Below are 7,612 nucleotides of genomic sequence, written 5' to 3' on the forward strand. Positions count from 1 at the left end.
TACTAGTGTTAATTATACATATTAATTAAAATTCTTACCCTTAGTAACCTTAATTTTTAGTGAAATTAGGAAATACATGATTTAAAATAGCATGTTTTTTCATAGCACAGAACATGCTTACCAGGAGACCCAAATATCTCAAGCTCCATTTAATAAGCAGCCAAGAATACATAATCTTAAACTAATGTTCAGGAATTATTTTAGTAATTTATCTGATATAGACAACATTTAGATATTTAATGAATCTCTATCATCTAATTTACCTTAGTATAATTTTAAGGTTTCAAGTTTTCAAAAAGATTTAGGAAACTGTCTTCAGGCAGACATATTATAACATTAAAAAAATTTATTGGAGGAGGATCCAAGATGGCTGAATAGGAAGAGCTCCGGAGTGCAGTTCCCAGCAAGAACAATGCAGAGGGTGAGTGCCCACTGCATTTCCAAACAAACTTTCAATGCCCACAGACCAGGAGATTCCTAGGCCAAAAAATGCCAGGAGTTTTCAGCATGGCGGTTTCAGCCAGTACAGGGTTGGCACACAGAAACTCACACAAATCTGGACAGACATTTCAACTGGTATCTGGAACGCCTGGGAGACAGAGCCACCCATTCAACTGAAAGGGAGAGGGCAGAGACAGGGAGCCAGGTGATCTGGCTTGGTGCATACCACCCCTACAAAACAAGCAATCTGAAACCCTCTGGATTGAGAATTCACAGCAAGTGCAGCTGGACCCAGGACAGTCCAGCTCAGTGGGTGGAAGGGCAACTACCACTACCAAGGCAGCCCACCACTACCGAGGCAGTTCACACAGCAATTGGGTAGAGCCTGCAGCAGCTCAGCAATGCCCCTGCTGGCAGACTGTGACTAGACTACTTTGTGTGGGGAACAGCATCTATGGAAAAAGGCAGCAGCATGACAGGAACTTATAAATAAAGCCAACCTTCCTAGGACAGAGCACCTGGGAAAAGAGGAAGTTATGAGTTCTGCTGCAGCAGACTTAAAAGTACCTGCCCAGCAGCTCTGCAAGGAACAACGGAGCTCCCAGCATGGCACCTGAGCTCCTATAATGGATAGACTGTCTCATCAAGCAGCTCCCTGACCCCTGTAAACCCAGAGACACCTCATAAAGGAGAGCTCAGGCCGACATCTGGCAGGTGCCCTTCAGGGATGAAGATAACAGAAGAAGAAACTGGCAGCAACCCTTCCTGTTCTGCAGCCCCCACAGGTGATCCCCAGGCAAGCAGGGTCTGGTGCAGACCTATAGCAGTCCTGCAGCAGAGGGGCCAGACTGTGAGAAGGAAAACTAAGAAACAGAAAGAAATAACTTCATCATCAACAAGATGGATGTCCACTCAGAGACCCCATCCGAAAGTCAGCAACTACAAAGACAATGGATAGATAAAGCCACTAAGATGGGAAGAAACCTGGGCAAAAAAGATGAAAATACCAAAAACCAGAATGCCTCTCCTCCTCCAGAGTATCACCACTCCTCACCAGCTAGGGATCAAAGATGGATGGAGAATGAATCCAATGAACTGACAGAAACAGGCTTCAGAAGGTAGGTAATAACAAACTTCTCAGCGCTAAAAGAACATGTGCTAACCCAAGGCAAAGAAACTAAGAACCTAGAAAAAAGGTTAAATAAGATGCTAACTAGAATAAACAGCTTAAAGAAGAATATAAATGACTCGATGGAGCTGAAAAACACAACATAAGAACTTCGCAAAGCATCACAAGTTTCAATAGCCAAATCAACCAAGCAGAAGAAAGGATATCAGAGATTGAAGGTCAACTCAATGAAATAAAATAAGAATGCAAGAATAGAGAAATAAGAATGAAAAGAAATGAACAAAGCATCCAAGAAATACAGGATTATATGAAAAGACCTCATCTACCTTTGATAGGTGTACCTGAATGTGATGGAAAGAATAAATCCAAGCTGGAAAACACTCTTCAGGATATTATGCAGGAGAACTCCCTGAACCTAGCAAGCCAGGCCACCATTCAAGTCCAGGAAATACAGAGAACACCACAGAGATATTCCTCAAGAAGAGCAACCCAAAGGCACATAATCATCAGATTCACCAGTGTTGAAATGAAGGAAAAAATGCTAAGGGCAGCCAGAGAGAAAGGTCGGGTTACCAACAAAGGGAAACCCATCAGACTCACAGCAGATCTCTGGGCAAAAACCCTACAAGCCAGAATTGAGTGGGGGCCAATATTCAACATCCTTAAAGAAAAGAACTTTAAATGTAGAATTTCATATCCAGCCAAACTAAGCTTCATAAGTGAAGGAGAAAGAAAATACTATATGGACAAGCACTTGCTGAGAGATTTCGTCATCATCAGGCCTGCCTTACAAGAGCTCTTGAAAGAAGCACTAAACACAGAAAGGACCAACCAGTACCAGCCACTCCAAAAATGTACCAAATGGTAAAGACCATCGACGCAATGAAAAAAATGCATCAACTAACGGGTAAAACATCCACCTAGCATCAAAATGGCAGGATCAAATTCACACATAGCAATATTAACCGTAAATGTAAATGGGCTAAATGCCCCAATCAAAAGACACAGACTGGCAAATTGGATAAAAAGTCAAGACCTATTGGTGTGCTATATTCAGGAAACCTATATCATGTGCAAGGACACACATACGCTCAAAATAAAGGGATGGAGGAAGATTTATCAATAAAATGGAGAGCAAGAAAAAGCAGGAGTTGCAATCCTAGTCTGATAAAATGGAGTTTAAACCAACAGAGAACAAAAGGGACAAAGAAGGGCATTACATAATGGTAAAATGATCAATGCATCAGGAAGAGCTAATGATCCTAAATATATAGCCACCCAATACAGGAGCACCCAGGTATATAAAGCAAGTACTTAACGACCTACAAAGAGACTTAGACTCCCACACAATAATATTGGGAGACTTTAACACTCCACTGTCAATATTAGACAGAACAACAAGACAGAAAATTAACACGGATATCCAGGTCTTGAACTCAGATCTGGAACAAGTGAACCTAATAAACATCTACAGAACTCTCCACCCCAAATCGACAGAATATACATTCTTCTAAGCACCACATTGCACCTACTCTAAAAGTGACCACATGATTGGAAGTAAATCACTCCTCAGCAAATGCAAAAGAATGGAAATCATCACAAACAGTCTCTCAGACCACAGGACAGTCAAATTAGAACTCAGAATTAAGAAACTAACTCAGAACCGCACAGCTTCATGGAAACTGAACAAGTGACTCCTGAATGCTGACTGGGTAAACAATGAAGGCAGAAATAAAGATGTTCTTTGAAACAAATGAGAACGAAGACAAAACATACCAGAATCTCTGAGACACATTTAAAGCAGTATCTACAAGGAAATTTATAGCAATAAATGTCCACATGAGAAGTGAGGAAAGACTGAAAATCGACACCCTATCATCAAAATTGAAAGAGCTAGAGGAACAAGATCAAAAAACTCAAAAGCTAGAAGACAAGAAATAACTAAGATCAGAGCAGAACTGAAGGAGATGCAGACACGAAAAAGCCCTTCAAAAAATCAATAAATCCAGGAGCTGGCTGTTTGAAAAGATCAACAAAATAGACCACTAGCCAGATTAATAAAAAAGAAAAGGGAAAAGAATCAAATAGATGCAATAAAAAACGGTAAAGGGGATATCACCACTGATTTCATAGAAATAAAAACTACAATCAGAGATTACTATAAATAACTCTATGCACATAAACCAGTAAACCTGGAAGAAATGGATAAATTCCTAGACACTGGTACCCTACCAAGCCTAAACTAGGAAGAAGCTGAAACCTTGAATACCAATAACAAGGGCTGAAGTTGATGTAGCAATTAATAGCCTACCAACCAAAAAAAGTCCAGGTCCAGATGGGTTCACAGCCAAATTCTACCAGACGTACAAAGAGGAGCTGGTACCATTCCTTCTGACACTATTCCAAGCAATCCAAAAAGAGGGAATCCTTCCCAAATCATTTTATGAGACCAACATCATCCTGATACCAAAACCTGGCAGAGACTCAACAAGAAAAGAAAACTCCAGGCCAATAACCATGACGAACATAGATGCAGAAATCTTCAATACTGGCAAACCGATTGCAACAGCACATCAAAAAGCTTATCCATCAGGATCAAGTAGGCTTCATTCCAGGGATGCAAGGCTGGTTCAACATAAGCAAGTCTATAAACGTAATCTACCACATAAACAGAACCAAGGACAAAAACCACATGATTATCTCAACAGACGCGGAGAAGGCCTTTCACAAAATTCAGCAGCCCTTTATGGTAAAAATTCTCAATAAACTAGGTATCAAAGGAACATATCTCATAACAATAAAAGCTATTTACGACAAACCTACAGCCAATATCATACTGAATGGGCAAAAACTGGAAGCATTCCCTTTGAAATCTGGCACTAAATAAGGATGCCTTCTCATAGCACTCATATTCAATACAGTATTGGAAGTTCTGCCAGAGCAATTAGGCAAGAAAAAAAAAGGGTATTCAATTAGGAAAAGAGGAAGTCGAATTGTCTCTATTTGCAGATGACATGATTGTATATTTAGAAGACCCTATTATCTCAGCCCAAAATCTCCTGAAACTGATAAGCAACTTCAGCAAAGTCTCAGGACACAAAATCAATGTGCAGAAATCACAAGCATTTTTATACACCAATAACAGACTAACAGAGAGCCAAATCATGCGCAAACTCCCATTCACAATTGCTACAAAGAGAATAAAATACCTAGGAATATAACTAACAAAGGATGTAAAGGACCTCTTCAAGGAGAACTACAAACCACTGCTCAAGGATATAAGAGAGGATACAAACAGATGGATAAACATTCCATGCCCATGGTTAGGAAGAATCAATATCGTGAAAGTGGCCATACTGCCCAAAGTAATTTATAGATTCAACGCTATCCCTAACAAGCTAGCAATGACCTTCTTCCCAGAACTGGAAAAACCAGCTTAAACTTCACATGGAACCAAAAGAGAGCCCACATAGCCAAGACAATCCTAAGCAAAAAGAACAAAGCCAGAGGCATCACACTACCTGATTTCAAACTATACCACAAGGTTATAGTAATCAAAATGGCATGGTACTGGTACCAAAACAGAGATACAGACCAATGGAACAGAACAGAGGCTGGCCCTGGAGGCAACCCCACACATCTATAACCATCTGATCTTTGACAAACCTCACAAAAACAAGCAATAGGGAAAGGATTCCCTGATTAATAAATGGTGTTGGGAAAACTGGCTAGCCATGTGCAGAAAGCAGAAACTGGACCCCTTCCTGACATCTTACACTAAAAGTAACTCCAGATGGATTAAAGACTTAAACATAAGACCTAACACTATAAACACCCTGGAAGAAAACGTAGGCAAAGCCATTCAGGACATAGGCATAGGCAAGGACTTCATGACTAAAACACCAAAAGCATTGGCAACAAAAGCCAAAATAGACAAATGGGATCTAATTAAACTCCAGAGCTTCTGTGCTGCAAAAGAAACAATCATAGGAGTGAACCGGCAAACAACAGAATGGGAATATTTTTTGCAATCTACCCATCAGACAAAGGGCTAATATCCAGAATCTAAAAAGAACTAAAACAAATTTACAAGAAAAAAACAAACAAACCTATCCAAAAGTGGGCAAAGGATATGAACAGACACTTTTCAAAAGAAGGCATATGTGAGGCCAACAAACATATGAAAAAATGTTCATCATCACTGGTCATTAGAGAAATGCAAATCAAAACCACACTGAGATACCACAACACGCCAGTTAGAATGGCGATCATTAAAAAATCTGGAGACAACAGATTCTGGAGAGGATGTGGAGAAACAGGAACACTTTTACACTGTTGGTGGGAGTGTAAACTAGTTCAACCATTGTGGGTCACAGTGTGGCAATTCCTCAAGGACCTAGAAATAGAAATTCCATTTGACTCAGCAATCCCATTACTGGGTATATACCCAAAGATTACAAATCATTCTATTATAAAGACACATGCACATATATGTTCATAGAGGCACTGTTTTCAATAGCAAAGACCTGGAAGCAACCCAAATGCCCATCAATGATAGACTGGACAAGGAAAATATGGCACATATACACCATGGAATGCTATGCAGCCAAAAAAATGATGAGTTTGTGTGCTTTGTAGGGACATGGATGAATCTGGAAACCATAATTTTCAGCAAACTTACACAAGAAAACAGAGAACCGAACACTGCATGCTCTCAGTCATAGGCGGGTGTTGAACAATGAGAACACATGGACACAGGTAGGGGAGCAACACACACTGGGGTCTGTTGGTGGGTCCACAGGAGGGACAGCGTGGGGGTGGGGAAGTCGTGGAGGGATAACATGGTAGAAATGCTAGATGTTGGTGACAGGGGGATGGAGGCAGCAAACCACATTGCCATGTGTATACCTATGCAACAATCCTGCATGATCTGCACATGTATCCCAGAACCTAAAGTATAATAAAAATAAAAATAATAAAAAGAAAAAAAAATTCTTTTCATCTCTCATTGTTTTCCTTATTAATAAATTTTGTAACAGAGATATTATGAGCTTATTTCACAAGGAAAGCTAGGTAAAATATCCATTTTTTTGTAAATCATCAATAGTCTTATTAAACATTACTCAAGTCATGTGAACTTAAAAATTATTTGGATTAGCTTCTTTACTAAGAAAATTATATATACAGCTGCTTATTTTTTAAGCTGATTAAATACAGATCTTTTAATATTATTTCTAAAAACATCATCCATAGGTAGTATAATAAATAGTAGAATTGATTAGTATTGTATAAATTTTAAATATGTAACAGTATTTATTACATGTAAATGACATACACAGATAATCATACACAAACATACAGATGGAACCAGAAATTCATGGCTTTTGTTGTAAAAAGTTAGACATGTGCCTGTGACAATAGTATAAAACTCACGAATCGGATTCAAATAAAGTCTCTGGCAATTAAAGTTACCTGTTCAAATGGCTAAAGCTTTTTATTAATATTTGTGGGATGAACTTTTAAGGTTTTTCACTTGCCGGTTAATTTCTAAAGAGTTTATCTTTTCTTCTTCCTTTGAGTATTTTCCCTAAATTTAGTGTACATTTTAAAGATCTAAATATCTCAAAGGCACAAAGAAAGTATATTAAGTTTTCCCAAGATGGAGTTTTGGGGCATAGCTGCCTATTATCAGGTGTCAATATTATTGAGACTGGACTACATTTTAGGTGAGTGACTTAGAATGGAGGAAATAGAATGGGGGAAACACCTATTTCCAATTAGTTTTGTTCTTTTCAGCCTTAGGCAGATGCTTTTATAATAGTTTGGAATTGTGTGCAAGACCAAGAGTTAAACTGAGTTGTTGCAGATACTTTTGGCTCTTCTGAGAATCTAATTGTTAAAGAAAGTTGGTGTTGGGGAAGTTCAAACAGAAAAGGCAAGAAATCAAAGAAGCTAAAAGATTCAGGTTTTTTAAAAAATTAGTGTGCTAGCTGGGCACGGTGGCTCAAGCCTGTAATCCCAGCACTGTGGGAGACCGAGGCG

Source organism: Sapajus apella, unplaced genomic scaffold (assembly GCF_009761245.1).
Source record: "Sapajus apella isolate SASKATOON/1434 unplaced genomic scaffold, GSC_monkey_1.0 scaffold66, whole genome shotgun sequence".
Taxonomy (NCBI): Eukaryota; Metazoa; Chordata; class Mammalia; order Primates; family Cebidae; genus Sapajus; species Sapajus apella.